This window comes from Oncorhynchus kisutch, linkage group LG3, assembly GCF_002021735.2.
Source record: "Oncorhynchus kisutch isolate 150728-3 linkage group LG3, Okis_V2, whole genome shotgun sequence".
Lineage (NCBI taxonomy): Eukaryota > Metazoa > Chordata > Actinopteri > Salmoniformes > Salmonidae > Oncorhynchus > Oncorhynchus kisutch.
The window spans coordinates 12,087,204-12,099,473 of NC_034176.2; positions in this window are offsets into that span (position 1 = coordinate 12,087,204).

The window sequence follows — 12,270 nt, forward strand, 5'->3', positions numbered from 1 at the left end:
GGTCATAAACAAACAAGAAATCCTCATCCAGAGGCGCCGCTCCTAGTGGCCATTCACTTTAATGCTGGGAAACTTAAATCTGTTTTACCTCATTTCTACCAACATGTTACATGTGCAACCTAAGGGAAAAAACTCTAGGCCACCTTTACTCCACACACAGACGCGTAGAAAGCTCTCCCTCGCCCTCCATTTGGCAAATCTGACCATAACTATCCTCCTGATGGCATTAAGGAGTACACCACATCAGTCACCGTCTTCATCAATAAATGCATCGATGACGTCCTCCCCACAGTGACCGTACGTACATACCCCAACGATTACAGGCAACATCTGCACTGAGCTAAAGGGTAGAGCTGCCGCTTTCAAGGAGCGGGACTCTAACCCAGACGCTTATAATAAATCCCGTTATACCCTCTGACTAATCATTAAACAGGCAAAGTGTCAATACAGGACTAAGATTGAATCGTACTACACCGGCTCCGATGCTCGTCGGATGTGGCAGGGTTTGCAAACTATTACAGACTACAAAGGAAAGAACAGCCGTGAGCTGCCCAATGACATGAGCCTACCAGACGAGGTAAATGACTTCTATGCACACTTCGAGGCAAGCAACACAGAAGCATGCATGAGAGCACCAGCTGTTCTGGACGACTGTGTGATCACGCTCTCCGTAGCCGATGTGAATAAGACCTTTTAAACAGGTCAACATTCATAAGCCAGACAGATTACCAGGACGTGTTCTCCGAGCATGCGCTAACCAACTGGCAAGTGTCTTCCGACATTCTCAACCTGTCCCTGACCGAGTTTGTAATACCTATATGTTTCAAGCAGACCAGCATAGTCCCTAGCCCAAGAACACCAAAGTAACCTGCCTAAATGACTACCGACCCATAGCACACCCATCTGTAGCCATGAAGTGCTTTAAAAGGCTGGTAATGGCTCACATCAACACCATCATCCCAGAAACCCTAGACCCACTCCAATTTGCATACCGCCCCAACACATATGACGCAATCTCTATTGCACTCCACACTGCCCTTTCCCACCTGGACAAAAGGAACACCTATGTGAGAATGATATTCATTGACTACAGCTCAGCGTTCAACACCATAGTGCTCTCAAAGCTCATCACTAAGCTAAGGACCCTGGGACTAAACACCTCCCTCTGGATCCTGGACTTCCTGACAGGCCACCCCCATGTGGAAGGGTATGTAACAACACATCTGCCACGCTGATCCTCAACACAGGGGGCCCCTCAGGGGTGTGTGCTCAGTCCCCTCTTGTACTCCCTGTTCACCCATGACTGCATGGCCAAGCACGTCTCCAACACCATCATTCAGTTTGCCGACGACAACAGTGGTAGGCCTGATCACCGACAATGATGAGACAGCCTATAGGGAGGAGGTCAGAGACCTGGCAGTGGTGCCAGGATAACAACCTCTCCCTCAACATGATCAAGACAAAGGAGATGATCGTGGACTACAGGAAAAGGAGGGCAGAGCACGCCCCCATTGTCATCGACGGGGCTGTAGTGGAGCAGGTTGAGAGCTTCAAGTTCCTTGGTGCCCACATCACCAACAAACTATTATGATCCAAACACACCAAGACAGTTGTGAAGAGGGCATGACAACACCTATTCCCCCTCAGGAGACTGAAGAGATTTTGCATGTGTCCTTAGATCCTCAAAAAGGTTTTGAGGACCGTCTGGTACGGTCACTGCTCGGCCTCCGACCGCAAAGGGCTACAGAGGATAGTGCGCATGGCCCAATACATCACTGGGGCCAAGCTTCCTGCCATCCAGGACCTCTATACCAGCTGGTGTCAGATGTAGGCCCTAAAAATTGATGGTTGCTGATAATGGGCCTCTGTACGCCTATGTAGATATTCCATAAAAAATATCTGCTGTTTCCAGCAACAATAGTCATTTACAACATTAACAATGTCTACACTGTATTTCATATCAATTAGATTTTCTTTCACAACCATAACATTTCTAAGTGACCCCAAACTTTTGAACGGTAGTGTACATCACAAAGAGCGAGATGGAAAGAGAAAATGACTGAGTCATTAGGAAGACAGTGAGGAGGATTGAGTGATTGGTAGAGAGGGCAGTAGCAGAGAGGGCAGTAGCCATTGAAACGCCAATGGAGCTTGTAGAGCATTTAGTGAGGGCAGAGGCAGCATCGATTCACCAGCTCTAATCTGGCAGCAGTGTGTGAGAGAGAGATGGAGAGACAAGAGATGAGACCGAGCGAGTGGACTGGGAGGGAGGATAGAGAGAAGGGGGGATGGAGAGAGAAGGGGGTGGATGGAGAGAGATGGCAGATGATAATGGAGGCAGGCCCAGGGTCTGTCTCCACCTTAACTCACCCTCTCCAGGAGTGATGGAGTCAGCAGAGCGTGCCCCATCCTCCTACTCGCCTCCGGGCTGCCCTCCCCTCCCTCTCTCTTCCCCAGTTTATCACCGCTTCTCCACACCAAGGATTTCACTAAACTCACTAAGCGGAAAATGGAGGTCAGTGGAAGAGCCGCAAGAGTTTCATCGGAGAGACATCCATATGCAGAGATGCAAGCAGACACAGATGCACTCCTGTAGTGCAAACACACACACACACAAATATACAGATATTTTCACTGACTAGTTACAATTAATGTAGTTAATACATTTATGATTATCATAATATCATCAGGATGATTACTTGCGGTTTAACAAACAGATGTCTGGTTCACCTACACTATCATCACCTCAGAGGCAGAATCATGGCGAATTTTTTGAATATTTCATAGAGGGAGATGACATTTATTCTAACAGAAGGACAGACGTTTGTTTTATCAGAATCAGAGGATTACGCAAATCAGATCTGATCTGTGGCTGTGTGAAATCCCAATCAAATAAATAAAAATAAAAGTGTGAGATTACTTTGAGATTAGCGACGTCGTGCGCACATATTTTACCGATTAAAACCCTCGAAATTTGGGCCCTGGGGAGGGTCTGCTAGGCTCAGGCTCCATCGCTGTTGGAGATTATTTCCCCAAGCATAATTAACCAAGGTTTCACATCATTTAGATGACTATGAGTTGGTGTCGCGCGGGAGAACGCCAAGGCTAAACACAGAGATGAGAGATTATCGGAGAGACGGCAGGGTTTTCATGTCTTTTGGGCTCAATCAAAAGTTTCAACCTTTCATCTCTTGTCAAGGGTGTTTTATGTTGATGAAACATTGATTCTCAAGTCTGATGTGAGAAGCGATAAGTATCTATCTGCACAGTCCTATATAGTGTGAATGTCATTGGATTTATGTTTATGCTACTCACTGTGTGTGTGTGTAGCAGAAATCAATATATCAGATTGCCCGTCTAGCAACTTAATTTACGCCCATTGACTCTGAACACTGATTGATGAGCTCTGTCGGGGCTTTGTCATTGATGAAAGTAGTCTACACATCAGAAACTCATGAAGAGTAGCAGTGAGTGAGAAGAGGGACATAGAGGGACAGGTATTTAGGGGGTATGGGGATGAGGTTTGTGTGCTCCATGTCTGTAGGTTATATTCTCTGTATATTACCTCTGTAGCAAAGAGACATGGAGTAAAAATGGATTTCTTTGCCTCCCTCTTAGACTGTAAAGGGGCAATTAGTAATTTAGTGATTAGCCACTTATCTGAAATGAAGCTACACAATCCCTGCCTGCTCCCACAATCATCCACTGCTCCAGAAAGCCTCCTGACAGTAGACCAGTTAATAACGGCATCATTCTCACAGCCAGCTGATTACACTAATCGCCTCAGTAGTGAAGAAATGAGAGAAGGAAGAGAACATAAAAAGACAGAGAGAGAGAGAGGGAGATAGAGAGATGAGAGGAAAAAGGTTATTAAGGTTTCAAACTAGCATTATTTCTTCTCTCCATCTGACACTCTGCTTTCCTCAGACATTTATAGACTGCCATTAACACGACATTCACACACAGTATATGGCATAATTATTAGCCTACAAAGCAGCAAATTAAGATAGGATTTTATATGGCTCATGAGATTTGTCTCACAGAGGTGCTTTAGTGGTACAGTATCCACAGCTGTTACTTAATTAAGATGAGAATGTGAAATGTGAATCCTCTTTTGCATTTGACTAAATTAGGCTTTTGGGGATTGACTTAATATTAATAGGAAGTTACTGTGGAAGGGTGTCGAGCAGTAGTACCTTCTCTGGGATTTGGAGGGCTCTGAATACATCTTTTTTTCTTTCCCTGAAATAAATTGTCAATTTCACATGCACATACACACAGCTGGCAGACATATTATACACAAACACACCACACACACTCCCTTCACAAAACCAGCACCGAAACAAACACCACCGAAACAAACACCACACACACACTCCCTTCACACAACCAGCACACAACACACACACACTTTTCCTCTACCTTTATCTGTATCCCATTGAATAACTCTGATGCTTTCCATATTCCATCTGAGGGATTATCACGGCTTACCCAGAATCCCCGGCTCCTGATTATCCTGCGTGTTGACAGGGCTGAGTTGTGCTATCAGCCGTGTGCAGCGTGGGGAGGTGTGGAAGCAGGGCTGGAAGAGGACGATGGGAGGAAGACAGAGGTGTACAGAGCCAGCCAGGTGTTTCTGTCAGATACCCGCAGCTCAATCAGCTCTGATCAGCCCAGTATGGTTCAGCGCCTCAGGTGGGAGACAGAGCTAAGCTCATTAGCCTGCTAACACTTCCACTGTCACAGTGTTACTGTCTGAACAACAAAGCAGAGAGAGGAACATATGGTACACCTGGGAGAGACAGGAGAGTGAACAGCAGCTCAGAGCAACATCTAGATTGTAGATGTTCAATGGATTCTATTCTGTCCATCATTTAGGGTAGCATTGAAGATTGAAGATAACATGATCCTAGAATGTTGTGAAAGCGATGTGGTGCTGCATCAGTACTGTGCTACTGTTCTTTGTTTGAGACATATATTGGACACAAGTAGTGGGAGACTGACTGACACACACACAGCGAGAACACCTTTGGTGTGCTGTGGGGATAAATGAGATTAGGGATTTGAGAGAGATTTGGAGAATAATCCTTCCGGATATCAGAGAGGGGCAGCCTTGGCACAGATCAAAAGAGGACTCACTGAGTACAGATGGATGGAATTTAGGCTTGACATTTTCCATTTGCTCAGAGAATCAGTGGAATTGCATCACCTTGCCCCGTGTAATTGTCAGATAAAACTAAATACTGTCCTGATTCAGTCTAGTTGGTGTAATTGTCAGACAAGACTAAATACTGTCCTGACAGTCTAGTTGCCATGGTTGTTACTACAGTATTTAGCAGTAGATTTGTCTTCATTTAACACTGATTCCATGTACACAGCTTGTCACGTTTGGGGACCTTGTACTACGGCCCAAGTGCCCTAAGCAGTGCTCCACACTCCTTCTGCAAGCACACAAACATGCACGACAGGTACACACACAAACATTGCATTGTACTGTGTATACTTCTGTGCTTATGACAAATAAACTGATGTACACATGTCCATGCAACCGAACACACACACTGTCTCCCATTACTGATGTAGCCAGTCTCACTGCCCTCTCTCTAGAAAGTAGAGCAGCTCATTATTCAAGCTGACAGAGTAGCAGCAGCTCCGCCTCCACTTCCCCCTGGAAGCCCTTCTCTAATGGACATTAGCTTGCAAATTAACCTCCACACCGTCGCCTTAATGATCATTGCTTTAGCATTAACCTACAATCGCTACTGTGCTAATGCACCTACGTTCAACACCTGGTGGCCGTCTGCTCTGCCGTGCTCCGCTAATGAAGCCTTCCCAGAGGCCTCATCCAGACCTTTATGTTCTCAACATCATTAGCCTCAACACATACTTAACGCCCCACTGGATAATGTCTCTGCCATTGAAGAGCTTCTATAGAACACCTAGATTATAACTACTGCAATGAGTGCCGTCTGACATTCTCACCCATATCTGATCAGTCATCTATCTCTACATGGCAAATTCCACACCAGCGTAGGCATAAAAAATTATGGGTGCCTCAGATTATTCTGCCAATTCTCACATAAAAACTTCATTGGGGGGGGACGTTTGTCTTGTTGTTTACATTTGTATTTTTTTTTGGGGGGGGGGGGGGAATCAGGATGAAAATGCCCATCTTAGGGTCTTACAGGAGGCATGGATAGGTCTATGATCCGCGAACTGTACACAATACAGACATCTTGGTGTCATTATACTCTTTGGTGTGCTCTAACGTATGGAGTATGTCTAGATCCTGAAATACACATTTTCATGTTCATTTATTACATTACAAATATCTAAAAAGATACTCTTTTGAATTTAGTTCATTTTAAGACATTGTTTGGAATAATATACATCAAATGTGGGCTCTCTGCTAATTCTGAAGGTATCATGCATGTTATGAGCCCCACCAACAGTGAATGGGAAAATGGATTCAAAGGGAACTACCTCTGCTGGTGATTTTCTGAATGGGCAATCCTAATAGAGACCTGTGATTTGGTTAATGACCTATAATATCAATTTCTATATATAAAATGGGTCATATCATTAAAAGTACCAGAGAGCCCACTCTGGAAATTTGCTGTGTATGAAGAGTATATAGTTTTAAAAGATTCTGCCTATGCTGGCATGGAATCACTGTCATATGATGAGCTAGACCACGAGTATTCAACCGGAGGCCCGTGGAGGTTAATGAAGGGGGTACGAGAAAAAAGAGCCACACAAATATACACACAAAACAAGATGGCGCCGGAGAAAAAGGCTGACGTTTTACATATTCCTAACCAATTGTTTTTTTTTGTTGTCATTTCTTTGTGTTGTTTATAACTTATTATTTTACTTATTTTGTACATAATGTTTCCGCTACCGTCTCTTATGACCGAAAATAACTTCTGGGCATCAGAACTGCGATTACTCACCATGGACTGGCAGAATCCTTTTTTTCCTTTAACGAGTCTGACGTGAATGATATACTGCTTTCCTGGGAACAGGCCCAGATCCCTGTCATTTGTGTGAAGAAAAGGCAGAGAAAAAGGAGGCCAGAGGGCGGTCTGCCTTCTGAGAATTTGTAGGCGATCTAATAAACCCCCACTTCCTTCCATTCTGCTAGCAAACGTGTAATCTTTGGAAAATAAAATGTATGACCTATGCGGAAGATTAAACTACCAACGGGACATTCAAAACTGTAATATCTTATGCTTCACAGTGTCGTGGCTGAACGACGACACTATCAACATACAGCTGGCTGGTTATAAGCTGTATCGGACAGAACGGCGGCGTCTGGTAAAACAAGCGTAGGAGGACTATGTATTTTTGTAAATGACAGCTGGTGCATGATATCTTAGGAAGTCTCGATGTTTTGCTCGCGTGAGGTAGAGTATCTCATGATACGCTGTAGACCACACTATCTACCAAGAGAGTTTATCTGTATTTCTCATAGCTTTCTACATACCACCACAGACTGATGCTGGCACTAAGACTACACTGAATGAGCTGTATTCCACCATAAGCAAACAGGAAAACACTCACCCAGAGGTGGCGCTCCTAGTAGCCGGGGACGTTAATGCAGGGAAACTTAAATCAGTCTCATTAAATTTCTATCAGCATGTTAAATGTGCAAAGAGGAAAAAAATTTATACTTTACTCCACACACAGAGACGCATACAAAGATCTCCCTCGCTCTCCATTTGACAAATCTGATGATAATTCTATCCTTCTGATTCCTGCTTACAAGCAAAAATTAAAGCAGGAAGCACCAGTGACTCGATCAATAAAAAAGTGGTCAGATGAAGCAGATGCTAGGCTACAGGACTGTTTTGCTAGCACAGACTGGAATATGTTCCAGGATTCCTCCAATGGCATTAAGGAGTACCCCTAATCAGTCATTGGCTTCATCAATAAGTGTATCGATGACATCGTCCCCACAGTGACCGTACCCACATTTTTTTATTTAACATTTATTTAACTAGGCAAGTAGTTAAGAACAAATTCTTATTTACAATGACGGCCAAACCCAGCCGATGCTGGGCCAATTGTGCACCGCCTTATGGGACTCCCAATCATGGCCGGATGTGATGCAGCCTGGATTCGAACCAGGGACTGCAGTGATGCCTCTTGCACTAAGATGCAGTGTCTTAGACCGCTGCGCCACTCGTACATACCCCAACCAGAAGCCCTGGATTACAGGCAACATCCACACTGAGCTAAAGGTTAGAGCTTCCGCTTTCAAGGAGCGGGACTCTAACCCGGAAGCTTATAAGAAATCCCGCTATGCCCTCTGACAAACCATCAAACAGGCAAAGTGTCAATACAGGACTAAGATCGAATCGTACTACACCGTCTCTGACGCTCATCGGATGTGGCAGGGCTTGCAAACCATTGCAGACTACACAAAGGGAAGCACAGCCGAGAGCTGCCCAGTAACACAAGCCTACCAGACGAGAAACTGCTTCTATGCCTGCTTCGAGGCAAATAACACTAAAACACGAATGAGAGCACCAGCTGTTCCGGAAGACTGTGTGATCACGCTCTCCGCAGCTGATGTGAGTAGGACCTTTAAACAGGTCAACATTCACAAGACCGCAGGGCCAGATGGATTATGAGAACGTGTACTTCGAGCATGCGCTGACCAACTGGCAAGTGTCTTCGCTGACATTTTCAACCTTTCCTTGTCTGAGTCTGCAATACCAACATGTTTTAAGCAGACCACCATATTCCCTGTGCCAAAGAATACTAATGTAACCTGCTTAAATGACAACTGACCCGTAGCACTCACGTCTGTAGCCACGAAGTGCTTTGAAAGGCTGGTCATGGTTCACAATACCATTATCCCAGAAATCCTAGACCCAATCCAATTTGCATACCGCCCTAACAGATCCACAGATGATGCAATCTCATTCTCTATTGCACTCCACACTGCCCTTTCCCACCTGGACAAAAGGAACAACTATGTGAGAATGCTATTCATTGAATACAGCTCAGCGTTCAACACCATAGTGCCCTCAAAGCTAATCAATAAGCTTCGGACCCTGGGACTAAACACCTCCCTCTGTAACTGGATCCAGGTGTAAGGGTATGTAACAACACAGGGGCCCCTCAGATGTGCGTGCTCGGTCCCCTCCTGTACTCCCTGTTCACTCATGACTGCACGGCCAACACCATAATTAAGTTTGCTGATGACACAACAGTGGTAGGCCTGATCACCGACAACAACAAGACAGCCTATAGGGAGGAGGTCTGAGACCTGGCCGTGTGGTGCCAGGACAACAACCTCTCCCTCAAAGTGATCAAGACAAAGTAGATGATTGTGGACTATAGGGAAAAGAGAACCGAGCACCCCCACATTCTCATCGACGAGGCTGTAGTAGAGAAGGTTGAGAGCTTCAAGGTCCTTGGTGTTCACATCACCAACAAACTAACATGGTTCAAGCACACCAAGACAGCCGTGAAGAGGGCACAACAAAACCTATCCCCCCTCCATAGACTGAAAAGATTTGGCATGGGTCCTCAGATCCTCAAAAGGTTCTACAGCTGCACCATCGAGAGGATGGTTGCTTCACTGCCTGGTACGGCAAATGCTCGGCCTCCAACTGCAAGGCTCTACATAGGGTAGTGTGTATGGCCCAGTACATCACTAGGGCCAAGTTTCTTGCCATCCAGGACCTCCTACACCAGGCGGTTTCAGAGGAAGGCCCTAAAAAAATTTCAAGGACCCCAGCCACCCAAGTCAAAGACTGTTCTCTCTGCTACCCCACAGCAAGCAGTACCAGAGCACCAAGTCTAGGTCCAAGAATCTTCTAAACAGCTTCTACTCCCAAGCCATAATTCTCCTGAACATCTAATCAAATGGCTACCTAGACTATTTTCATTGATTGTTTTGGTCTCCTTTGAATGCTGGCGGTGCTTTCACTCTAGTGGTAGCATGAGACGGAGTCTACAACCCACACAAGTGGCTCAGGTAGTGCAGCTCATCCAGGATGGCACATCAATACGAGATGTGGCAAGAAGGTTTGATGTGTCTGTCAGCGTAGTGTCCAGAGCATGGAGGAGCTACCAGGAGACAGGCCAGTACATCAGGATATGTGGAGGAGGCCGTAGCAGCAGGACCGCTATCTCCTCCTTTGCGCAAGGAGGAGCACTGCCAGAGCCCTGCAAAATGACCTCCAGCAGGCCACAAATGTGCATGTGTCTGCTCAAACGGTCAGAAACAGACTCCATGAGGGTGGTATGAGGGCCCGACGTCCACAGGTGGGGGTTGTGCTTACAGCACAACACCGTGCAGGACGTTTGGCATTTGCCAGAGAACACCAAGATTGGCAAATTCACCACTGGCGCCCTGTGCTCTTCACAGATGAAAGCAGGTTCACATTGAGCACATGTGACAGAGTCTGGAGACGCCGTGGAGAACGTTCTGCTGCCTGCAACATCCTCCAGCATGACCGGTTTGGCGGTGGGTCAGTCATAGTGTGGGGTGGCATTTCTTTGGGGGGCCGCACAGCCCTCCATGTGCTCGCCAGAGGTAGCCTGACTGCCATTAGGTACAGAGATGAGATCCTCAGACCCCTTGTGAGACCATATGCTGGTGCGGTTGGCCCTGGGTTCCTCCTAATGCAAGACAATACTAGACCTCATGTGGCTGGAGTGTGTCAGCAGTTCCTGCAAGAGGAAGGCATTGATGCTATGGACTGGCCCGCCCGTTCCCCAGACCTGAATCCAATTGAGCACATCTGGGACATCATGTCTCGCTCCATCCACCAACGCCACGTTGCACCACAGACTGTCCAGGAGTTGGCGGATGCTTTAGTCCAGGTCTGGGAGGAGATCCCTCAGGAGACCATCCGCCACCTCATCAGGAGCATGCCCAGGCGTTGTAGGGAGGTCATACAGGCACGTGGAGGCCACACACACTACTGAGCCTCATTTTGACTTGTTTTAAGGACATTACATCAAAGTTGGATCAGCCTGTAGTGTGGTTTTCCACTTTAATTTTGAGTGTGACTCCAAATCCAGACCTCCATGGGTTGATAAATTTGATTTCCATTGATAATTTGTGTGATTTTGTTGTCAACACCTTCAACTATGTAAAGAAAAAAGTATTTAATATGAATACTTCATTCATTCAGATCTAGGATGAGTTATTTTAGTGTTCCCTTTATTTTTTTTTGCAATATATATATATATATATATATATATATATATATATATATATATATATATATATATATATATATATATATATATATATATATATATATATATATATATATATATATATATATATATATATATATATATATATATATATATATATATACATATATATACACACACACTTCAGTTGAAGGCATTCAGTAGTACAACTGACTAGGTATCCCCATTTCCTTCCTACATACCTACTGAGTGCACAAAACATTAGGAACACCTGCTCATTCCATGACAGACTGACCAGGTGAATCCGGGTGAAAGCTATAATCCCTTATTGATGTCACTTGTTATATCCACTTCAAATCAGTTTAGATGAAGGGGAAGAGACAGGTTAAAGGAGGATGTTTAAGCCCTGAGACATGGATTGTGTGTGTTCCATTAAGAGGGTGAATGGGCAAGACAAAAAAGATTTAAGTGCCTTTGAATGGGGTATGGTAGTATGTGCCCAGCGCACTGGTTTGAGTGTGAAGAACTGCAATGCTACTGGGTTTTTCACTCTCTCAACAGTTTCCCGTGTGTATCAAGAATGGTCCACCACCCAAAGGACATCCAGCCAATATGACAACTGTGGGAAGCATTGGAGTCAACACGGGCCAGCATCCCTGTGGAACGCTTTCAACACCTTGTAGAATCCATGCCCTGATGAATTGAGGCTGCTCTGAGGGCAAGTCAATATTAAATAGGTGTTCCTAAAGTTTTGGCCACTCAGTGTGTGTGTGTGTGTGTGTGTGTGTGTGTGTACTGACCAAAAATATAAATGAGACCTTTCATGAGCTGAAATTAAAAGATCCAAGAAATATTTCATACGCACAGAAAGCTTATTTCTCCTTTGCTAAGATAATCCATCCACCTGACAGGTGTGGCATATGAAGAAGCTTATTAAACAGCATGATCATTATACAGGTGCACGTTGTGCTGGGGACAATAAAAGGCCACTAAAATGTGCAGTTGTGTCACACAACAAAATGCCACAGATGCCTCAAGTTGAGGTAGGGTGTAATTGGCATGCTGACTGCAGGAATGTCCACCAGA